A 25827-nucleotide genomic window follows, 5' to 3' on the forward strand; every position below is an offset into this window, starting at 1 on the left:
ATGCAGGAGAGACAATGAGCCAGAGGGACAGGCTGGAACATCTGTTTGCAACCACAGCTGCAATCATCTCTGTGGCAATTTATCTCTGAAGATCAGCTGAACACCATGGCTGCAGCCAGTAGCAACCAAGTCATGTCCCCTGGACTTCTCCACTGCCTGAAGGGTCACCAGCTCATCTGCATCAAGCCCACGCTGCCCAGCTGCACACTCAGATACAGAGACTCTCAGTCTTCATTATGGAAGCTCAGTACCAAGCTGCCCATGAAGGCCTGAGTGTGCCAAGCAGCAGGCAGGACAGAGAGAGGCCATCCCATGGGGTGGCTGTGTTTTCACAGTGGGAGACAGTCATCAAGTGAGATAAATTAGTGAAGCAGTGATGAGTTAAAATAAGCCAGAGGGGACAATGGGACTGACTAAGTAACTGCCTTAGGGGACACTGGGTTTCCTTTTGGGTTGATGGGAAATTCTGGAACTCCATGTAGGTATGGCTGCACCACATTATAAATGGACTACTTTCTACTGAAGTGCATACTTACAATCGTTACTTTTTAAAATCTGTGGTAAAATACACATTACAGAAAGTGACCGTCATGCCAGGTATAGTGGCGCACGCCTGTAATCCCAGCAGATTGGGAGGCTGAGGCAGGAGGATCGCTAGTTCAAAGCCAGCCTCAGCAACAGTGAGGCGCTAAGGAACTCAGTGAGACCCTGTCTTTAACTAAAATACAAAATAGGGCTGGGGATGTGGCTCAGTGGCCAAGTGCCCCTGAGTTCAATCCCTGGTACCCACCCCCCCCCCAAAAAAAAAAGAAAAAAAGAAAAAGGATAAATTGGTGGTAGAGCCCCTGTATTTAATCCCCAGGATTTAAGAAAGAGAGAGAGGGGAAAAAAAGAAAAGTTACAGTCACTACTGTTTTTATTTATTTATTTTAGATACTGGGGATTGAACCCAGGGGTACTTAGCCATTGAGCCACATCCCAGCACTTTTTATTTTATATTTGATACAGAGTCTTGCTGAGTTGTTTAGGGCCTCACTGAGTTGCTGAGGCTGACCTCCAACTTTCAGTCCTCCTGCCTCAGCCTCCCAAGTCACTGGGGATCACAAGCATGTACCACCGTGCCTCCCTTCGCTCCCATTTTTAAGTGGACTGTTCAGTAGTGGGAAACACATTCTCCTTGCTGTGCAGCTGTCACCACCCTTGGTCTCTAGAACTTTTTCATCTGGCAAAACTGAAACTCTGTGCCCATTAAACAACACTCCATTTCAAAAAAAAAAAAAAAAAAAAAGAAAGAAAGAAAAAGGAATAGTTTTATACTGTTGGTGAGATTGTAAATTAAATTAGTACAACCACCGTGGAAATCAACATGGAGGTTCCTCAAAAGACTAAGAATTACCATATGACACAATATAATTAAAAGTCAGCACACTATAGTAACACATGCATACCCATGTGTATAGCTGCACAATTTATAATAGCCAAGTTATGGGACCAGCCCAGTTGTCCATCAACAGATGATGGGTAAAGAATGTGGAACATATACACAATGGAGTTTTACTCAGCCATAAAGAAAAATGAAATTATTGCATTTGCAGGAAAATAGGTAGAACTTGAAAGCATTATCTTAAGCAAAATTAGTCAAACTCAGAAAGTCAAGAGTCTTATGTTTTCTCTCATATGTGGAAGCTGGAGAAGAAAAAATGATGGGGGAATCTCAGAGAGACCAGTAGAGTAGGAGAAGGGGACAGGGGGAGGGAGAAGAAGAAGATAAGAGAGGCACTGGAAATGAAATTGACCAAATTATATTGTTATATTTTGTGCATATTCAAATATGTAACAACAGATTCCACTATTATGTATAACTGTAATGCACAAAAAAAAATAAAAGAAAAAGTAAAAATATCTGGCTGTGTAAAATTAGTCATAAAATATGTAGACAGGGCGGGGGTGGAAGTAGGAGAGAAAGAACATAAAATTGTATAAGAGGAAGAGGGAGCCAGGAGAAAGGCAGAACCTACAGGGCAGCAGAAGGCAAGGGGACTGGGGACAGTTTGCCAATGAGAAATGTCATGTGGGAGGAATGTCAAAGAATGGTGAAGAATGTAAATGCCTAATACAAAATCTTAAGTTATCTGCTCTGCAATTTTGTCCTTTGATGAAAGCCATCCTCTAACCTGGAACTCAACACCACCTCTCCCTTAAATCTCCAGGAAATTGTCAGTTGATATAATATACACAACTACTTGAGAAAGAAACAACATAAGTGTGGTGGACCACACCTATAATCCAGCGGCTTGGGAGTCTGAGGCAGGAGGATACAGAGTTCACAGCCAACTTCAGCAACAGCGAGGCCCTAAGCAACTCAGTAAGACTCTATCTCTAAATAAAATACAAAATAGGGCTGGGAGTGTGCTCAATGGTCGAGTGGCCCTGAGTTCAATCCCTGGTATCCCCCCCCCAAAAAAAAGTAACATACGAGAAATTACAGATTTCAAATATTTTCACCAAGAAACAAAAACAAGTAACGTTTGATGATGTGGATCCCAGAAAATGAAGTGACTCATGAAGTTCAGGAGATGTGGATGCCTCAGCAGAGACCTTAAGAATTGCTAGTAAAATCCCCGAATTCCACCCAATAGCATGGAGGAAACAGCCCCAAATAACTCATGATCACATTTACTTACAAAGAAGAAAAAATTGAATTCATAGAAGCAAAGAGTAAAATGCTGATCACCAGCTTCTAGGGAAAGGAGCAGGTCAGGGAGGTATTGATCAAAGGATACAAAATTTCATACAGAAGGAATAAGTTGAAGAGATCTATGTCATGTTGACTACAGTTAGCAAAAGTGCAGTTTATTCTTCGAAATTTCTGAATGTAGATTTCAAATATTTTCACCAAGAAACAAAAACAAGTAAACAAACCCCCAATTAACCTGAAATGTATTGAGGCAGTTCATCATCCACAGGTTGAGAAAGAATCTTACAAAACATCTGCTCCTAAGAACAGCCAGATGGACCAGTATGGACATTGTGCTTATAGAATTGTGGAGAGGGATGAATCTACCCTTAGTGGAATGTATACAAGTGGTTGACTTACTGTAGGCATTAAGTTAGACACACCTATTTCAACAAAATGAGGTTACACAATTAGACACTTCCTTATAATATGGGAATTTATGAGCTGCAAATTCCAAACTTACTGAGGCATTGAGAAAAATCAAAAGGAGTAAGCAAGTGCAGAGAGTGATGTTTGATAAGGCTATGAGAGTCAGCCTGAAGTAAGACTTCAGCAGAAGAAACTTCAAATACAATTCTGATTCAAGTAATTGGGTGTGCAGAGAAACAGTACCATGAAGTTAATCACTTGCACTGGCTATTTCCAAGGCCCCGGGATGGGCTGTAGCAATGTGTTCACATGGTCACACTATTTTGTAGATTTGCAAAAGTAATGTATATTTAACTGCAGTTAGCATTTCTCTTTTTCCATCCCAACTTTCCTCTGTCCTTGTATCAGTAGGCATTTGGGGATCCAGCAAAAGGGAAATTGAGTTAGGCTTACATGGTTTGAGTGTACTAAGACATGTGGCTTATAAATACCTCTGTGTTTCATCAGGTTATTGCTAAGTTTAGAAATGGCTTCCAGGAATACTTCTGCCACCTGCTGAGATTACTCACTTGACAGCAAAGACTAAAGTGCAAGGTCAGAGGAATTGTCACCATAAGAACGTGTCTTAAGACATGAAGCACCAGAAGTCTGTGGACAGCAGAGCCAATAAATCCTTCCAATACCAGAAAATTCTAAATGTAGGATCATCAATGTCTAGTCAAAATAAAAGCTCTCATCTTTAGGAGTATATTTACAATGCAACACATACAATTGTACATTTGTCATGAGATAAAATTGTTTGTTACATTTTTCTACATAAATATATATATTTTGGCAGTGCTGGGAATTGAGCCAGGTTCTTGAGCACACCAGGACAAATGCTGTGCCACTGAGCTATATCCCAGCCTTCTATATAAATGAACAGAAGTTATTCTGACATCAAAAAAGTGGATTGTAGATGGGCGCAGTGGCCCACACCTGTTATCCCAGTAGTTTGGGTGGCTAAGACAGGAGTATTGCAAGTGCCCAGCCAAGCTCAGCAAAAGCGAGGCACTAAGCAACTCAGTGAGACCCTGTCTCTAAATAAAATACAAAATTGAATTGGGGATGGCTCAGAGGTTGGATGCCCTTGAATTCAATCCCGGGCCCCCTACCACCACTCCACCTCCTACTCCCCCATCCCCCCACCCTACCCCACCAAAATAAAGGGAATTGTAAGAGCTGGGAACACTGGTGCATGCCTGTAATCCCAGCGATTTGGGATGCTGAGGAAGGAGGATGGTGGGCTCAAAGCCAACTTAGTGAGGTCTTAGCACCTTAGTGAGACCTTGTCTCAAAATGAAAAATAAAAAGGGCTGGGGATAATTGGTAAAACATCCCAGGTAGAATTCCCAGTACAAAGAAAGAAAGAAAAAGAAAGAAAGAAAGAAAGAAAGAAAGAAAGAAAGAAAGAAAGAAAGAAAGAAAGATGTAACAATTATTTTTCATTTCCAATCAAAACCAGTAATTTACTGGAGAGAAAAGATTAATTTGAAGTAGAATTGATGCATAGATATTTGTAATCTATTTATGAGGAATGAACTATATAAACACATAGAAACTTTAAATTTTGCTGATTTAACATAAAATATCTACATAGATATTTACCAGAAGGACTTAGCAATGAACAAGTCAATGACCATTAGCAATTTAAGGAGTATTTGAAGTGAGTCACTAACTACCCAAGGAAACTTGAAATGCCCTGACAAATCTTAGGATCATAAAAGAAACACTTAGCATTGGCAGCTTTCCAAATGAGTGCATTAAAATTGACACGCGATTACCAATGATTGTGAAATAAAAATCAACTTTTCTAAATTTTCAATAGTAACTTAAAAATTTTTAAATTAACCACGTTTAGAAGAAATACCAAATTATTCTGAACCAAGAAAACACATTCCAAGCTGTCATCAAATTAAAGAGTTAATCAAATAGTATAAAACTAAAAATATAGGAAAATATAGCAGTTATTAGAAATATTTATCTGGATTTCTTTTGGGTTGCGGTATTTGTCAGCTTTTTAAATTGTATAATTTATTGTCACTGCTTTTTGCATGCTAAATTAATATTTACTTTGGTTCCTAATTTAGTCTGATGTTGTATATTTTTTTCTTGAAGAGGTCCTCAAGCTGCGCGAACCTGGACTGAACCACGCCCTGAGTTTTCAAGCTGTAAGGTTGTGCTCCTGGAAGGCTTCCAGCCCTGGGGGTTTTCCATCAGGAAGTCCTTAAAAGAGTCTAAACGGAAAAAGATATCTTGGCAGATGAGGTCTTGAAGGTGAGAAGCAGAGTTGCCGCCCATGGATCTATCTATGAGTCCCTACTGAAAGCTCTAACCGTCGCCAGAGGCTGCCGCTTCCAGAGCTCAAGCAATTTTTAGTTTCTGTCTTTGCAGCGGCTTCCGAATTCCAGAGGCAAGGTCTGCACAATGCAGTTTGCAGAAAACCTCCACCAACACGCATCTCCAGGCCCGCAGCTTCGTAGCATTCATAAGCGAATATGTGCTTTAGGATTAAAAAACAAAAGCAGAACAAAAATGAGCCCCCTCAACTGGGGAAATATAATCAAGATTATTCCCAGATTGTTTATTTTTCAAATAGGCTTTTTAAAACACCTTCAGCCATTCGGGTGTGGGGGCGCGCGCCCAGTTCGTTCCGGAGCGCGCTCACCAACAGCTTTGCCCCAACCACCCTAACGTCCAGCAACTGCCACCAGAGCTGCCTCACTCCTTGTCCGGCCTTCAAAGGGAGAGACTTCCTGTGCCGCCTCTAGGCTCACAAAGCCTGGGTCGCGGCAGCCTAGCCCGCAGCCAGGATGCTGGACTGTCCTCTCACCGCCAGCCGGTTCTCTCTGGTCTCCTCGCTCCTTCTGGCTTCTCTAACCCTGCGGACTTCGGGTTGCCAGCGCCTCACCTGGGTCTGTGCGCCTTGAATCGCTCACAGAGTAGTGATCCCCAACCTACAAATGAGGAAACCGAAGGAAGCCCAGAACCCTGGAAAGCAATCCCCAGTGGCCACTGAGAGTAGTCACCAAAAACAAGTACTGTAAGTGACTCTGGGAAGATTTACATTTGATTTCCTACAACAGAGGCAGTCTCTGAAAACCAGCCTCCACAAATTCTTCCCTGCGGACCCAATCCGCCCCATACCGATCCATTTAGCAAAATCTCCGGGAACAGTTCACCCCAAACCAATGGAATGAAAAAGCTTTGTTTAAAAGTGAAGCCTGCCGAAGAGGAAATCTTCGTGGGGGGACTTACAGGTTTTTAATGCATCATTTAGCTTCTGTTTTCTGTTTGGCTCCTCTTTCTCCCTCTAGAGCTGGCTGCAGCTCCGATCTTCTTGTCGCGTCCTATTCTGCAAACTGAGACCTATCAGGGGCCTTTATACCCAGGGCTGCTCCTCATGCTAGTGTTGCACTGAAGAGAAAATTATCAAAGCCACGGCTGTGCACCTGCCTTCTCCAGGCCCCACCTGAATATTTGTACCAACAGGCTGTTTCTGAGTCTGGTAAGGAGGGCCACTCTGACCTCAGCTCTCCTGGGATATTTGGTGTGTAGGATGCAGGGTTCTCTTCCAGCCCAACCGCAGGTGAGGGAAGCAATGTGTGTGTGTGTGTGTGCACAAGTCAATGTAGACTTTACTGCTAAAGAAAAAAGAAATCAGAAAAAAAAAAATGTTTTCTAAGAAGCTCATGTCCAGAGAAAAGTAAACCACTAAAAAACTGAGGTCTGGATCAGAAGGATTTCTACTTTCATTAAGGACTGAGTAATTCAGACCAATCTTTCAGATGAAGACAACTAAAAAAGCTGGATAAAATATTTTAAAATTCAAAGGGCTAGTAAGGAATTGCTAGGCCAAAACTTGGGAAAGGAATCTGTGGACACAAGCCTGGAACTTGGGATTGCTTTTGTTCTGGGGGAAGGGGGCATTTGTTGATTCTGTAGGGGGTTTGAGAATCTAAACTGAATTTTGGCATCCTTTAAAGGCTTATGGCAACTGGAAGTCCCAAGGCCAAAAATGCTCAAGCATAGAACTTATTTAAGGTGACTCCAAACTGCTAGTATCAAAAACCAGAATTCTTTTGGGAGGAAGAGAATATCACCCTAGGCCTTGATTTCTTTCTACAGATACTTTCTTGAATATGTCTTCCAAATTATCAGAGGTAACCAGGCACCAGAAGGAGGACAGTACTAAGAAAAGAATAACACACAACAGGGTCTCCAGATGCTGGGATATTTGGACACAGACTGTACAACAACTATGTACATGCTATTTTCAAGAAGATAAAAAGCCATGCTTAGAAATTTGCCAGAGAACTCAAAATTCTAACAGGTGGCACAGGAGATTTTGGGGGGAGAAAAATATTCTAGACTAAATAATGGGCACTAGAGTTAAAATATAGTAGAAACTCAAGTGTGGTGGACTTGGTCCATCTCTGAGCCCAGGAAAAAGTAAAGATGAGCAAGTAACCTCAGAGAAATTGATATAGTAGTTTACTGTTTTCCATTTCAGCTTTTGGCCATCACAAAATGGATACCCCAAAAATAAATAATATAATTTTAACTATATTAATTTTTAAAGAGTTATGCATTCACTTGGCTCAATAATATATAAAAAAGGTGTGCCCAAGACGATTTGCAACAATACTGCCCGTATTTTGTCCCTTCCCCAAACCCTGCCCTACAGGTAAACAGTAGTTTCCTCTGTGTTCTTTCAATGTTCCTTGATGTGAGTGGAAGTAAATGAAGTATATGTGTGTATATAATTTTATGTCATATTTTATATACCTCTTTTTAAGCAAAATTTCACAGGCTAATTACTTTTTTTCATTTCACACAAAAAAAAGATTTTTGCTACATCAGTACATATTAAAATGACTCAGTTTATGATGGCAATGGAAAAATTAATTATTTTGTGCCAGGTCCTGCAGAAAGTGCAGAGGACATCATGAAGAAAAACAATGGTCATAGGTAAGAAGATTTATTTTCACAGTCTTAAATGGAAAATTCATCTAGACTTGGCTCTGGGAGGATTGCACAGCTATCCCTGAGGGCTCTCTCCCACTGTATCCCTGGCCACCTGTGATATGAGCTCATGGGAACCACTGGCCAATGTTGGACAGCTTTGTGCAATGGTGGTGCCAGATGTCATCCCCTGAGTTTGAGACAGCTTGGGCAGGGCAGCTGGGGCCCAGCAGCTCTCCTGTGCCAACTCGGGGCCAGTGCACATGTTGTCTACAGGAGACGGGAGCAATCAGTAGACTTAGCAGAAACTCAGTGTCAGATGTGAGTTGACATTGTGCTAGGACCACAAGTCTAACTCAGATATCAGCTTTAAGGTGCTTTTAGGTCTCTGTGGAATTAATGAATGGGGTAAGGACCATGGGAAGCCAAGGGGAGGCAGACTAATGGGGGAGCATCCTCATTTGAACAGACTGTCCAATTTTTACAACCCCCATAAATTATTCAATATTTTTAAAACATATTTTAGAAATCACTGGGTTAAAAAATGACATTTTACGTGAATTAAAATCGCTGAAAATTTTGAGTAAACATAACTAAAATAGTTTTATTTTCTGGGGAGAACTCTAGACATTGACCCATTTACCTGACTCCTACATCAGGATTCTTGGATCAAAGGTACATTCATTATCTACAGAAAAGTCTCAAGTCAAATTGTTGCCAAAAGCTCTGTCCTTGTCCCCGATGTTAATCCAATAACTGGACAAGGTTTTGAGAAAAAGGATAAAGTTTTTGTTTTGCTAGAAATGAGAAACACGGGGGACTCCTGTCCCAAAGGCTGTGATTCTGCCCATCAGCAGGAACAGGGGCTTTTATAGAGGTGATTCCAAGGCTGGAATTAGGCACAGTTCTGCAATACAAAAATATTACATAGAAAGATTTAAGGAATTGGCTCACCTGATGGCAAGGGCTAGCAAATTTTAATTCTGCAGGGCAGGCCTGTCTGCTGGAGAGCCAAGGAGGAACTGATGTTGCAACTCAAGTTCAAAGGCAGGATGTGATCCTGCGAACAAACCCCCCACTTCCTTGGGGAACCTGCTTGCTTTTTTTTTTTTTTTTTTTTTTTGGTGGCGGGGTTGCTAGGGATTGAACCCAGGACTTTGTTCATGCAAGGCAAGCACTCTACCAACTGAGCTATATTCCCCAACTCTAGGAACCTCCATCTTTTTTCCTTAAGGCCTTCAACTGTGTGGATAAGGCCTACCAACATTACAGAGTGTCATCTACCAACATTAGAGTGTCATCTACATAATAGTAACTGATTTAAATGCCAATTGCATCTAAAAAATACCTTTGCACAAACAAAACTGGTGTCAACAAATATCTGGGTATGGAGGCACAACCAAATTGACATACAAAATTAATCACCAAAGCTAATTCAAGAATTCGACAGTCTTAGGTACCTGAATAAAGAGAAGGCTAAGTTCCCCTGATCTTGCTCCATACTAAATTGGAGCTGGGGTTTTAGGAAGCCTGCATATTCTCCTGGCAAAAAGAGAGGGTTGAGACCACTATGGCACTTTTCTGTTGCATTGCAGCCTTTAAAACTGTAGATATCTTTTAATGGTTCTCTCCAAGGAAGAAAAGATATCTTGTATCTTCTTGGTTTTTCTAATCCCAAGACCAATTCTTTTGTTTAATAATTCAAAAAATTGAAAGTAATATCTTGTGTTCCTCACTACTAAAACACTCAGGGTTACTCGGGGTGAACTGGGCTGCACAAAATCACACAAGAGATACTTTTTTCTTTGGGTCCTGGACGGCTCCTCTGAACTTAAGGGTCTGCAGAAAGAGAGAGCAAGAGAGCACACGCTGAACCCCTTTTTTGAGAAGCCATTCAAATAAGGGAAGGGGTCAGGTTTCAGGGGGTTGAGTCTAGCTTCCTGATGTCTGCTGTCAGCAGGTTGATTGACATCTAGGAAGGTCACACCAAGAGCAAGAGAAGGGGACATACAAAGGGCATTTCTATGGAACATTCTATCCCAAACCAGGGCAAAGGGATAGTATTACAAAGGAATAAGTGAGTGTAGCTCCTGAAGACACGCCTTCTACTTCCTGGGCTGGGACAATGCCCAAGTCACCATGAAATGTAGAGCCTCTTGCTTCAGGAATGGAAGGCGTGGGTCATTCAGAATGGCTCCCCACAATATCTAATATTCTATTACTTATAAATTGACTTCTGTTTCCCCATACATTTATTTATTTATTTAGGTATTGGGGATTGAACCCAGGGGATCTTAACACTGACCCAGATCCCCAGCCCTTTTTATTTTTTATTTTAAGATAGGTTTGCTTAGGGCCTCACTAAATTTCTGAGGCTGGCTGTGAACCTGTGATCCTCCTGCCTTAGTCTCTGGAGCCGCTGAGATTACAGGAGTGCACCACCACACCCAACCACAGACATTAATTTTTATGGGTTTTTGTTTGTTTTGCTGCTTTCTGTTTGCAAGTGCAGTATACAATTTCTGTAAAGGATTTCAAATTCTATTCTTTTCAATTGGCATCCTATAATTTGATGACCTCATCAATTCTACATACTAAATTTGTTTTTTTTCCTTTCAGTACTGGGGATTGGACACAGGGTCACTCTGCATTGCCAAGACTGGCCTCAAATTTTGATGCCCCTGCCTCAGTTCTCAAGTCCTTGTGATTACAAATCACCACACGTGACAATTATTAAAGTATTTTAAACATAACTGTTTTTATTACTTTCTAATTTTTACTTTTTTAAAAAATATTTTTTAGTTGCTAATGGACCTTTATTTAATTTATTTATATGTGGTGCTGAGAATCAAACCCAGTGTCTCACACACCCTAGGTGAGCACCTTACCCCTGAGCCACAACCCCAGCCCCATAATTTTTACTTTTTTTAAATATTCTTTTTTTTTAATTTTTAAAATTTTTTGATAGACCTTTATTTTATTTTTTTATACATGGTGCTGAGAATCAAACCCAGTGCTTCACCCATGCCAGGCAAGTGCGCTACCATTGAGCCACAGCCGCAGCTCCCTAATTTTTACTTTTAATGAAATAAAATCTAGCTTTCTGCTAAGAAAACTGGTTACAGGTGTCTCTGCTCAGATTTTCCCATGACCTCATTCCTACCCCTCATCCTGAAGTCTAAAAAACTTATTGAAATTCTCTTTACATTTGACTCTCTTATAATATGCTTTCTAGTCACCCAATGATTGCGTTTTATATCATTTGCCTTGATGCTTTCCAAGAAGACAGTGACCAGCTATCACTTTCTCAGACTCCCACGGGCAATGTGTGAAGAATCCCATTTTCTCACATCTTTATCAGCTATGGACATTTTAAAATACTTGCTCATATGATGAATACAAATTTTATCTCATATTTGTATTTTGTTATTTGTATTTTCCTAAGTAATAGGAAGACTGAACTTCATTTTTTTTGAAACATTTTAGAATTCCTTTAAATTTCAAGTTCTATCCATTGTTCATTTTTAATATTTTTCTTATTTTAACAAAATTGTTTTATTTTGAAAAAAGTGAAATGGAAAAGAATATTAAAAATAACATAACCAGTACCCTTGTAACCAACAACCTAGAATTAACAAATGTAAGTATTGTATCATATTCAGCTCAAATTTTTTTAAATTAAATGTTACAAATAACTTCAAGATTTTTCTCTATCCATTTAGTCCTATTCTTCCATTTCTCTCCCTCTTTCTCCAGAAGCAAAAACTTATCAAAACTTCAATGTGTGTCCTTCCAGGCTATGTGTTTAAATCTCTAGCATGTATATATGGAACTGCAAATTATATACAGTGTTGGTTTATGTATTTTTCTTATTTTTTATTTGTTTTAATTAGTTATACATGACAGTCGAATGTATTTATGCACTTTGATATATCATACATAGATGGGATATAATTTCTCATTTTTCTGAGTGTACATGTTGTAGAATCACATTGGTCATGCAATCACATATATACATAAAATAATGATATCTGTTTTGTTCTACTATCCTTCCTATCCCTACATCTCCTCCCCCGCTTCACTTCCCTCTAACTCTATTATTTTCTAATGCCCCCCACCTTGTTATTGTGAATTACCATCTGCATATTAGAGAAAACATTCAGCCTTTGCTTTTGGGGGATTGGCTTATTTTGCTTAGCATGATACTTTCCAACTCCATTCATTTACTGGCAAATGACATAATTTCATTCTTCTTTAAAGCTGAGTAATATTCCATTGGATATATATACCACATTTTCTTTATCCATTTATCTATTGAAGGACACCTAGGTTGGTTCCATAGTTTAACTATTGTGAATTGAGCTGCTATAAACATTGACGTGACTGCATAACTGTAGTATGCTGATTTTAAGTCCTTTGGGTATAAACCGAGCAGTGGGTTAACTGAGTCAAATGGTGGTTCCATTCCAACGGTGGTTGCAACAATTTGCAGTCCCACCAGCAATGTATGAGTGTGCCTTTTTCCCCACATCCTTGCCAACATTTACTGTTACCTGTATTCTTGATGATTGCTATTCATACAGCAATAAGATGAAATCTTATTGTAGTTTTGATTTGCATTTCTCTAATTATAGAGATGTTGAACACTATTTCATATTTGTTATTGATTGTATTTCTTCTTCTGTGAAGTGTCTACTCAGTTCCTTATCCCATTTATTGATTGGGTTATTTGTTTTTTTTTTTTGGGGGGGTGGTAAGTTTTTGGAGTTCTTTATATATCCTAGAGATTAATGCTTTATTGAAGGTGCACGCAGTAAAGATTTTCTCCCAATCTGTAGGCTCTCTCCTCATATTATTGATTGTTTCCTTTGCTGAGAAAAAGCTTTTTAATTTGAATCCATCCCATTTATTGATTCTTGATTTTACTTCTTGCATTTTAGGAGTCTTGTTAAGGAAGTCAGATTCTAGGCCGACACAGTGAAGATCTGAGCCTACTTTTTCTTCTGTTAGATGTAGGGTCTCTGTTCTGGTGCCTAAGTCTTTGATCCATTTTGAGTTGATTTTTGTTCAGGGTGAGAGATAGAGGTTAAATTTCATTTTGCTACATATAGATTTCCAGTTTTTCCAGTACCAGTTGTTGAATAGGTTATCTTTTCTCCAGTAAATATTTTTAGCACCTTTGTCTATTATGAGATAACCGTATTTATGTGGTTTTCTCTCTATGTCTTTTATTCTGTACCATTGGTCTACAAGTCTGTTTTGGTGCCAATACCATGCCATTTTTGTTACTATAGCTCTGGAGTATAGTTCTGGTATTATGATGTCTCCTGCTTCCCTTTTCTTGCTAAGGATTGTTTTGGTTATTCTGGGTCTCTTGTTTTTTCCAAATAAATTTTATGATTGCCTTCTCTATCTCTATGAAGAATGTCATTGGGATTTTAATAGGAATTGCATTAAATCTGTATAATGCTTTTGGTAGTATGGCCATTGACAATATTAATTCTGCCTATCCAGAGCATGGGAGATCTTTTCATCTTCTGAGGTTTTATTAAATTTCTTTCTTTAGTGTTCTGTAGTTTTTATTGTTGAGGTCTTTCACCTCTTTTGTTAGATCGATTACCAAGGTGTTTTTTTTTTTTTGAGGCTATTGTGAATGGGGTTATTTTCCTAATTTCTCTTTCAGTGTATCATCACTAATGTATAGGAATGTGCTTGATTTATGGGTGTTGATTTTATATCTTGCAACTTTGCTGAATTCATTTATTAGTTCTAGAGGTTTTTCTGGCGGAATTTTTTGGATCTTCTAGATACAGAATCATGTCATCAGCAAATAGTGATAGTTTGAGTTCTTTGTTACCTATTTGTATCTTTTAATTTCTTTCTTCTATCTAATTGCTCTGGCTAGAGTTTCAAGGATGATGTTGAATAGAAGTGGTGAAAGAGGACATCCTTGTCTTGTTCCAGCTTTAGATGGAATGCTTTCAATTTTTCTCCAATTAGAATGATGCTGGCCTTGGGTTTAGCATATATATAGCTTTTACAATGTTGAGGTATGTTCCTACTATCCCTAGTTTTTCTAATGCTTTGAACATGAAGGTGTGCTTTATTTTGCCAAGTGCTTTTTCTGCATCTATTGAGATGATTGTATGATTCTTGCTTTTAAGTCTATTAATATGATGAGTTACATTTATTGATGTCTGTGTGTTGAACCAATCCTGCATCCCTGGGATGAACCCCACTTGATTATAGTGCACTATCTTTTTAATATGTTTTTGTATGCAATTTGCCAGAAGTTTATTGAGAATTTTTGCATCTATGTTCATCAGAGTTATTGATCTGAAGTTTCTTTCCTTGATGTGTCTTTGTCTGGTTTTTGTATCAGGGTGATAGTAGCCTCATAGAATGAATATGGAAGGGTTCCCTACTTTTCTATTTCATGGAATACTTTGAGGAGTATTGGTGTTAATTCTTCAAAAGTCTTGTAGAACTAGGTTTTTCTTGGTTGGTAGGTTTTTGATGGCATTTTCTATTGCATTTCTTGAAATTGATCTGTTTAAATTGTGTATGAACACCTCATTCAGTTTGGAAGGTCATATGTCTCTAGAAATTTGTCAATGTCTTCGATATTTTCTATTTTATTGTAGTATAAATTTTCAAAATTGTTTCTAATTATCTTCGTATTTCAGACATGTCTGTTGTGATATTTTCTTCTCCATCTTGTATTTTAGTAATCTATGTTTTCTCTCTTTTTCTCTTCCTTAGCATGGCCAGGGGTTTATCTGTTTTATTTATTTTTTCAAAGAACCAACTTTTGTTTTGTTAATTTTTTCAATTGTTTTGATTTCATTGATCTCAGCTCCTATTTTAATTGTTTCCCATCTTCTACTGCTTTTTTTGATTGTGTATTTTTAAGTGCATATAAATAATGCCATACTCATTGTTGCTTTGAGACCTAGACATGTGATACTTATAGATCAGTGGTTCTCAGCCAGAAGTGCTGTCTGGAGACATTTTTGTTGGTCACAACTGGGGAATGGGAGTAATACTGTAATCTAGTGGTGAAGGTCAGGGATTCTGGTAAATACCTTAAAATGCACAGGGCAAGCCCTACCCCAGCCTAAAATGTTTTAGTGCTATGGTTGAGAATCTCTGATGCAGGTCTTATTTAATATTTTACTTTCACAAACAATAGTGAAAATACTCTTAACACACTTCTCTGAGTGCACATGTAAAAGATTTTCTCCAGGGGGGCAGAATTGTAAGAAGGCTCTGGAGGTTACCAGGGTTCAAGTTCCCATTCCACTGGTACTTACCAAATGACCTCTGGCAAATTGTTTAATCTCTTTAAAGTTCAGGTAACTTGTCCTCAAACTTGGGATAATATAACTCCCTGCAAAATGTTTAAATTTGTGCTTGGCACATGATAAGCCCTCAATAAATGTTAGCTTTTATTATTAGCAGTACTGTTTCCATTATCATAATTATATAACCTTAAAATGAAGGTGCAATTTTATACTCTACTAAATATTAACAAATTGATATAATTTACAGCATCAACAACAAGATATAAGAGTACCCATTTCTCCATGTTATTGGTCATATTTTATATTCCCAGACTTAAATCTGAGTTATAAAATATATGTTTTCATTTTCAAGATTACTGTTTTCATACATGAATGGGTCAACAATATTTATTATTCTGTGAATTTCCAGTTCGTTCTCTGTCCGTTTTTTAATCATTTAATGTCATGAAGACATAAGGTATTTACATAAATAAAAATTCACAAAATTTAAGAGTAAACAATGAAAAATCTCTCAATTTCTCAGTCAGCTAAATCCATTCTCTTAGAAGAAACAAATGTAGGGCTGGGTATATAGCTCAGTTGGTAGAGTGCCTTCCTTGCATATACAGGCCCTGAGTTCAATCCCCAGCACCACACACACACAAAAGAAGCAACAAATGTTATATAGAAAGCTTATATGCATGTTCTAGAATTTTTTTATCCAAATGGTGGCATGGGAGTATATACATTATATTGCATCATTTTTTCACATAACAACATATCTTAGTGATATTTTCTATCTGTAAATACAGAAATTTTATTTCTACTCAGTTATAGAGCTAGAATATGATTTTTTTCAGCATTTCTCTACTGATAAACATTTAGATTGTTTTCAATCTTTTGCTAATGCAAACATTACTACAAAGTCCAAAGTAAGTTTAGGCATGTGAGTGTGGCTGTAGGATAAATTCCTAGAAGTGGAATTTCTGAGATAAAGAAGAATGAGCATTTGTAATTTTGAAACATTGTGACATTGGGTTCCATCTGTATCAATTTATATGGGCCTGGCAATTTGAGCCCTGTTTTTCCTGACATTGGCTGTCACTTCTGGATTTTACTTCTGAAATATAAACCATTGCATTTCAGTGCCATTTTAATATGCATTTCTTTAATATTCTTCTCATAGAGGCTGAGAGTTCTTTATTTGCACAAAAGTTGTTTGTATTCCCTTTCCTGTGAATTGTCTATTCATATCCTTTGCCTATTTTTCTAAGAGATTGTTGGTCTTATTGATGTGTAGCAACTCTTTTATATCCTGAAGAAAGTGATCTTTAACCTTTGAATATTATGTGATATAAATTTCCAATATTTTCCCCAGTTTTGTATCTGTTTATTTTTAAAATTTGCTTTTGTGAATTTTTGTCATGCAGAATTACTTTTCTATTTGTAAAGTCACCAATATTAATGGTTTGTGTTATATTTATAAAGACATTCCCCACTCTTAAGTCATAAAGTAATTTTTGGATTATTTTTTCTAGTATTTTTACATTTTCATATTTTCTTTTGAATATGTTTTGGTTTTCAAAGTAATTTCTAATTGTCTTATGTATTTCTGTAGCATCTGTTGTGATATTGCCTTTTTCATCCCGTATGTTAGTAATTTGAGTTCTCTCTCTTCTTCGTTAGCATGGCTAAAGGTCTGTCGATCTTATTTATTTTTTCGAAGAACCAACTTTTAGTTTTGTTAATTTTTTCAATAGTTTCTTTTGTTTCAATTTCATTGATTTGCGCTCTAATTTTAATTATTTCTTGCCTTTTGCTACATTTGCTGTTGTTTTGCTCTTCCTTTTCTAGGGCTTTGAGATGAAGTGTGAGCTCATTTATTTGTTGGTTTTTTTCTTTTTTTGAGAAATGACCACCAGGCGATGAATTTCCCTCTTAAAACTGCTTTCATTGTGTCCCATAGATTCCAATATGTTGTGTCTGTATTTTCATTTATCTCTAAGAATTTTTTGATTTCCTCCTTTATGTCTTCTGTAACCCATTGATCATTCAGTAACATATTGTTCATTTTCCATGTGATGTAGGATTTTTCCTTCCTTCTTTTATCATTGATTTCCAGTTTCATTCCATTATGATCAGATAAAATGCATGGTATTATCTCCACTCCTTTATGTTTACTGAGGGTTGCCCTATGGCATAATATATGGTCTATTTTTGAGAAGGATCCATGTGCTGCTGAGAAAAAAGTATATCCATTTGATGATGGTTGATATATTCTATATATGTCAGTTAAGTCTAGGTTATTGATTGTGGTATTGACTTCTATAGTTTCTTTATTCAACTTTTGTTTGGAGGATCTGTCCAATGGTGAGAGAGGTGTGTTGAAGTCACCCATAATTATTGTGTTGTGGTCTATTTGATTCTTGAACTTGAGGAGAATTTGTTCTATGAATGTCGCAGCACCATTATTTGGTGCATAAATATTGATAATTGTTATGTCTTGTTGGTGAATGGTTCCTTTTAACAGTATATAATGTCCTTCCTTATCCCTTTTGATTAACTTAGTCTTGAAGTTGATTTTATTCGATATGAGGATGGCCACCCCTGCTTGCTTACGAGGACCATGTGCGTGGTATATTTTTTCCCATCCTTTCACCTTCAGCCTATGTATGTCTTTTCCAATCAGATGTGTCTCCTGGAGGCAGCATATTGTTGGATTTGTTTTTTTAATCCATGATACCAGCCTATGTTGCTTTATTGGAGAGTTTAAGCCATTAACATTCAGAGTTACTATTGATATATGGTTTGTACTTCCAGTCATGTTTGATTATTTATCCTTTTTTAAAAAAATTTAGTTTGTTTCTCCATGATTATCTTTCCCCTCGCCCTCTGTCTTTACCAAGGCACTTCCCACTGATGGTTTTGGTTATTGTTTTTCATTTCTTCCTCATGTAGTGTTTTGCTCAAAATGCTTTGCAATGCTGGTTTTCTGGCTGCAAATTCTTTTAACTTTTGTTTATCATGAAAGATTTTTATTTCGTTGTCATACCTGAAGCTTAATTTTGCTGGATACAGAATTCTTGGTTGGCATCCATTGTCTTTCAGTGTTTGAAATACATTGTTCCATGACCTTCTTGCTTTCAGCGTCTATGATGAAAAATCCGTTGTTAACCTTATTGGTTTACCCCTGAATGTAATCTGTCTCCTTTCTCTTGTAGCTTTTAATATTTTCTCTTTGCTCTGTATATTGGATATCTTCATAACAATGTGTCTTGGCGTTGGTCTACTGTGATTTTGTGTGCTCGGTGTCCTGTATGCATCTTCAATTTGTATATCTGTTTCCTTTTTATTTCTGGAAAGTTTTCTGTAATTATTTAATTCAGCAGGTTACTCATTCCCTTGGTTTGAATCTCTGTACCTTCTTCTATCCCGATGACTTGTAAGTTTGGTTTTTTTATGTTATCCCATAACTCTTGGATGTTTTTCTCGTGATTTTTTACCAGCCTTTCTGAGTTGGCTAGACTCTTTTCAAGATGATATATTTTGTCTTCATTATCTGACGTTCTGGCTTCTACTTGCTCCACTCTGTTAGTGATACTCTCCATTGAGTTTTTAATTTGGTTTATCATTTCCTTCATTTCTAAAATTATTGTTTGATTATTTTTTATAATCTCTATCTCCTGATAAAGATGCTTAACTTCTTCTTTTATCTGTTTATGTAATTCATTCTCATTGTGTTCTTTCGCTGCTTGAATTTGCTGTCTTGTATCCTCTTTAAGGTTCCATTCCATCTGTCTAAGGTGTTCCTTGAGTTCTTTATATGACCATTTTTCTGATGACTCTAGGTCCTCCTGAATATTTAGGCTGTCCTGCATTGTTTGTACTCCTTTTCTTCCTTGCTTTTTGAAGCTGCTCATGTTACTTCTTGTTCTGTTTGACTGCTGAGTTACTGTTTACTCCTATAAATTTATTTGATGCTTGGGAGGAAAGGTATTAGAAGGGAAGGGAAGAAGTCACTAAGGAGAATGAGAGTAAGCAGGTAGAATTCAAGGAAGGGGGAATAAGAAAATTGAAAAGAAATGTAAAGACAAAAGAAGAAAAAAATAGGAAATAAAAAAGAAAAAAAAATTTAAAATAATAATAATAATAAAATTAAAATTAAAATTAGAAAAGAAAAAAATTTTTAAAAAATTGTAAAAAAAATTAAAAAACAACAAGAAAGAAAAATGAAAATGAAAGAAAAAACCCAAATCAAAAAAAAAAAGAGAAAAAAAACCTAATAAATGCAGTCTTAGAGTTTGATTAACTTCTCTTCCAGTAGGTGGCGCTGTGCCCACCAGGCCAAGTTTCTCCTGTCAATATGCGGGAACCAATCACTGTGCAGCAGCTCCTCCTCCCAGACTGGGCGAGTCTCCAATCCTGAGTGCCTAGGGCCTCCTCTTGTGTCTAGTCACTTCCCCACTTTTTCTCTAGCCAGGCCCCTCTCACGGGTGCTGCTCATCACAATACTGGCTACACGCCAGGTCTGCTGCTCCCGGGAGCCCTGTTTTCATGAACGACTGGGCACACTCTTCCAGTTTGCCATTCCCTCAGACTCTAAGTTTGTAGAGCTTGGGGCTGAGAATCCTCAGCGAATTTTACTTGTCCTCCGGTAGCCACGCCCCTGGTAGCTGGTGCAAGAGACCTCAGTTGTCAGCACTGGTGGGAGCGGTAGTCAGGAGTTCCGCGCCGCGGGTCCCGTGCCACCTCCGATTCCCTTGGTCTGGCTATCGCGCTCACGGGAGAGCTGGGAGAGGCCCTTATGGGAGAGCTGGGAGGGGCCCTTAAGGTTTCCCTGATGTGTGGAGAGGGAAGGCTAGGGAATTACACACCGCAGGTTTCAATGAAGTTATCTCCTCCGCCGCAGTCTGGTGACGTCAGTTCTCTGCCATGGTGGTATCTCTTGCAAATGGTGACAGTTTGTTTCCCTTTGCCAGGTGACCAATGCAACGGGTGGGTCCTTACTGTCTCTCCCAAGCCCCATTTCAAACCTGTGGCCACTACCTATGAAGGCTCAGTTGGCATTTACCTCCATAGGATCAGAAGGGCTGACCAGTTGTTTCAGTCGGATGGATTAGTGCTGAGTCACAGCTGTTTGTCTGCGGGAAGCAGGCGAACGGGAGCTTGAATTCAGCCGATCCGGGCTCAGTGTGTGTTCTGAGAGGCCCAGACTGTTCGCCCCAGATCCATGTCAGCTCAGCATTGCCTAGTGATCCTGAGCAAACAGAATTTAGGTTGTTTACGACTCCCTATGCTCGCACAGCTGAAGAGGTCAGAGACTTGATCTCTCCGCGCCCGCCGCCATGTTGGAATCCTTGAATGTGTTTTGAGGCCTCTTCCTGCTCATCCTATTAAAGCTGGTGATTTCAATATAGATTTTTTTTCCTTCTTGATTGCTACCTTTTTGTCCCAATATCACTTATTCAATCATTAATATGACATTTCACCTTTAACAAATACTAAATTTCACCCTGTGTACAGTATATCTGGCTCTGTTTCTAGACTTTCTGTTCTTCTTCATGACTTGTCTCTCTTGTTCATTCCACATGGTTGAGGTTTTATATAATGTGTTAATAATAAAATGAGGTCACTTTTCCCAACATTCACCATATCATTATTTTTTTCTTTGCTTGTACCTTATTTATTTTTCCCCCATGATCTTTAAAATATGCTTTTCCAATTCTTAAAAATGCCCTGTAGACATTTTTATTGGATTCACTTTAAATTTACATACTAACTTATAGGTGACTTGAATTTCATTATCAATTTATAGGAGTTCATTATAAATTCTAGGTTTTAGTCATTTCTTTGATGATGAGATAGATAACAAATATCTACTTCCAGCCTATAATTTTTTTCTCTCCCGTTGAATTAGTCTGTAAGCCATCTGGAATTATTTTTGTATGTGGTGTGAGGTATGGATCAAACACAAGCCCCCACCAAACAGGGAAAGCCCTTAGACCTGGCATCATAAATTAAGTAGCTTATATATTCCCCACAGATTGTGATGCCACTCTATCTTAGACCAAGTTACTGTGTAAGAATTGCTGGGCTCCTGGCTGTATATTTAGTTCCATTGATCAGTTTGTCTATTTTTGTAACAACACCACACTGTCCTAATTATAGGTTTATAATAGGCCATTCTAGGTGGTAAGACAATTCCTCTTTCCCTTGTTTTCTTTTTCATAATTGCCTTGGTTCTTTTGGGACCTTGGCCTTTTTACATTAATTTTAGAATCTGCCAAGTTTTACATACACACCTCAAAATAATCTCTATTAGATTCCAATTGGAATTACACAGAATTTATAAATTAATGGTTAATTACTATATTACTATGTTTAAATTTACTGTCTGCTAACATGTCACTTTTTATCTTTTCTTTTTTCTTTTCTTTTTTTTTGACAGATTCATTCCTAGGTTCTTTAGGTTTGTCTGGAGTTTTTAATAATATAAAAGAATGTGTTACCACTACAGTTTCCAATTTCTATTTGTATTATAGATCTTTATCCAGTAACTCTTTTATTAGTTCTTATGACCTGTCCTTTGATTTTATTGAATTGTCTATAAGAAAAATCTATCATACTTTTAAATAGTAACAAATATATCTTTCACTTTCCAATTCTTAAGCTCTTACTTACATAAGAGCTTACTTAATTTTCTTATTGTGTTAAGTAATACCACTAGTTAAGTAATACCACTAGAGTGATCATTACTATCTTGTTCCTGAACTTAATTTTAAGATGTTTACCAATAGCTGTGCTTTTAGTAGCAGGCGTTCAGTAGCAACCCCTTAGAGATAGTTTCAAATCTAAAGCTTAAAAACAGCCAGGCAAAGTAAAGAGCACCTATAATCCCTGCTACTGGAGAAGTGAGTACAATTCTGAGGCCAGCCCAAGCAACAAAAAAAAAAAAAAAAAAAAAAAAAAAAAAAAAAGAAAGAAAAGAAAAAGAAAGAAAGAGAGAGAGAGAGAGATTAAAAACATGTCTGTCTGATTCTTTGCCCATCTTTAATCTCTGTAGTTTAGTTCCCTGTTATGGACACTGTCAACATCCCACTTCCAACTTCCAGCTCCCGTAACTTTTCATGCAAGGGCTTCTTGTGGTCATCAGTCTGCTCTGCCTGTGCAGTACAGGCTGAAAGTGCCCAGAATTAACACAACCTAGAAGCAGCACCCAACCAATGACTAGAGGGAGCCCGGGTTCCCATCCCCTAGCTCCCACTCTGCCCCTGAGCTACATCAGCTTCTTCCATCCTTATCTTCATCTCTAAGCTGGAGCTCTGATACAGGGGAGGCTGATGTAACATTGTAGGACAGAACAGGAGATATCTAGTCACAGAACTACCTCTGGCCCTCACTGACTTCTGAGAAGGTTATCATTAGTCTTAACAGGACCCCAATGAATCCATGCATCCGCTGCTGTATGACTTCTTGTCTGTTTTTTTGATAGCTATCTTGGCAGCAGCACTACATCACTTCTCTTCTAGGACTAGTTTTTATAAACTCTATGCTTGGATGTCTTATCCCTCTGGAACTAACATGCAATAGCATCTCTTTCAAGTCCTCAATCCTAAGCCAGGCATGGCAGTGCAGACCTGTAAACCCAACAACTTGGGAGACTGAGGAAAGAGGATCACAAGCTTGAGGCCATGTCACAAAAAAATGAAAAGAGCTGGACATATAGCTCAGTGGAAAAGCACCTTTTGAGTTTGATCCCCAGTACTGAAAAAAGAAGACCTCATCCTTTGTAAATTGGAGGCAGTTTGGTTGCAAACTGCTGAATCTGCTAAGAGTTTTAAATTTCCATTCCATTGAGTCCCGTGGATGAATAGCCCAAGAATAACAATAATAATTCTAGGAGAGTGAAAGCACTTTTGGACCACTACATAATGTGTGTGTGTGTGTGGGGGGGGGGTGTTTGTTTTGTTTTTGTTGTTTGTTGGTTGGATGGTACTAGGGATTGAGCCCAGGGGTGTTCTACCACATTCCCAGCCCTTTTTATTTTTTGTTTCGAGAGTATCTCACCACATAGTGAAGCCTCAGACTTAAGATCCTCCTACCTCAGCCTCCTGGTTGCTGTATTACAGGCATGTGCCTCCACACTGATCACAGTCTCCTCTTTTATGTCTGTTTCCCCTTCATGAAGTTATCATGCCTGTTTAGTGATAATTGTCTGAAATCGATGATGGTGTTCATATGTGCATTTTCCTTTTCTCTCTCTCTGCTGGCTTCTCCAAACTAGAAAAGATTTGCTTGTCACTTTGGAAGATTGCCATGTGTTTTTATTAATGCTGTGAGAAAGAAAGAACATTTAATATGGAGCTCCATCATTTGTTATCTGGAGTAGCTTGAGCAACTTATGGTGTCTCTAAACCAATAGTTCTCAGTGGGACAGCGCTGCACTTCCGGGGAATTTGTTTAAAATGTAAACTCAGTTCTTCCCTGGACCTATTGAAACAGAAAGTCTGCTCTGGGGCTAAGGAAATCCGTGTTTCAACAAGTCCTATTGTTTTGTCCTATTGTTTAATAAGTCCTAACTTTTGATTTTGAAGCATACTTGGTTTCCTAGAGAATGGATACTGACATTTTTTTTTGCAAGTGAGATTTAAATATGATAATATATGCAAAATAAATTGCTAAATTAGGAAATGCCTACAGGGGCTGGGGAGACATGAGGTTAAAGGGAGTGGTGGAGGAAATAGCCACCTTGTAGAGAGACATTCAAATTATCACTACTTTTTAAATCATCATACAAAATAAAACCTGTCTAAAAGTTAAATTCTACAAGGGGTAAGAGGCAGGGAGGGAGGGGGAAAACGCTGGAGAGTGATACTGGCCAAGTTATATTGTTATAGTGTGTGCCTGTATGTATATGTAACAACAAATCCCAATAGGTACAACTATTATTCACCAATCTTAAAAATGTGGGGAAATAAATAAATAAGAATTTTTTAAAGTTAAATTCTGCCTCCAGAGGCCATTAGTTTAGGATGAATATACCCTATAAAATCTTAAACAAAATTTTCAGCTGCTTTAATTTGATCTTAAAACAAATGGAAAAGCCTGTAGGTATATTATTCCTGAAAGTCCTTGGTTTCCAACAATTGCTATAATTAGCATAACCACATAATTTATTATCCAAACTGGAAAACTGTGAGAATGAAAGGAAGTACTAGTAATCTTTACACCAGGTTGGGGTGTAGCTCAATGGTAGAGCACTTGCCTACCATGCACAAGGCCCTCAGCTCAATCCCTAACACCTGGAGAGGGAGAAAAAAAAAGTTGTGTACCAGGACAAAGGTGAAACCCAGCACTATTCCAGGCAAAGAAGAATGTATAATTGCTCTGGCTATATAATCATAAAATCATCCACCATCTCCGCTTGACTTAAGATTTAGACAAGATAAAAATGAACTGTCTTTCTCCGCTAGCACCCGCGACGCTGCCCCTCCTCCTTCTCAGCCTTGGCATTTACGTTCATGGCCTTCTGCTACATGCTGGCACTGCTGCTCACCGCCGGGCTCATCTTCTTGGCCATCTGATTATAGCATTTAATGAGCTGAAGATTGATTACAAGAATCCTATAGACCAGTGTAATACCCTGAATCCTCTTGTACTTCCAAAGTACCTCATCCATGCTTTGGTCTGTGTCACGTTTCTTTGTGCAGCAGAGTGGCTTACACTGGGTCTTGGCATATCATATTTGGAGGTACATGAATAGACCAATGATGAGTGGACGGGGACTCTAGGATCCTTCAAACATCATGAATGCAGATATTTTAGCATACTGTCAGAAAGAAGGACGGTGCAAGTTAGCTTTTTACTTTCTAGCATTTTTTTAAACTACCTCTATGGCATGACCTATGTTTTGGTGAGCTCTTAGAACAACACAAAGAAGAATTGGTGCGGTTAAGTGCATGCAACAGCCACCAAATGATGGCAAGATCCTGTTTCCAAGAGTAGTCTATGGAATCTGATCAGTTACTTTAAAAAAATGACTCCTTATTTTTTAAATGTTTCCACATTTTTTGCTTGTGAGAAGACTGTTTTCATATGTTATACTTGGACAAAGAATTTAAATGGAATTATGTATAAATTAATATAAAATGATTACCTTTGGTGTTGACAGGTTTGAACTCCTTAAGGAACAGCCATGATCCTCCAAATGAGTGCATTAATTACTGACTGTCCTTATTTCATTGGAAACTTTTGTTTATAGAAACTTGTAGGCCCCATTTTGGTTTTATTGAAATGTCATTTAATCATAAATTAGCTGTAGCTATCAGGTGCTTCTGATGAATTGAAAATATGTATCTGACTTGTGGGAAACTTTATAGGTTTCCTCATTTATCAGGTAGATGATTATATATGGATACATTTACAAAAATAAAA

General features: G+C 38.1%; 1 pseudogene across 1 annotated transcript; it reads left to right on the forward strand.

The window, feature by feature from the left end:
• Positions 1-105: 105 nt before the first annotated feature.
• On the forward strand, positions 106-25318 carry LOC308650357 (protein cornichon homolog 1-like; annotated as a pseudogene). Its single transcript has 2 exons — positions 106-267; positions 24867-25318. The product of its transcript is annotated as a protein cornichon homolog 1-like (transcript).
• Positions 25319-25827: the final 509 nt, after the last annotated feature.

The sequence above is a fragment of the Spermophilus citellus genome (assembly GCF_964194105.1).
Source record: "Spermophilus citellus genome assembly, chromosome: 5".
NCBI lineage: Eukaryota > Metazoa > Chordata > Mammalia > Rodentia > Sciuridae > Spermophilus > Spermophilus citellus.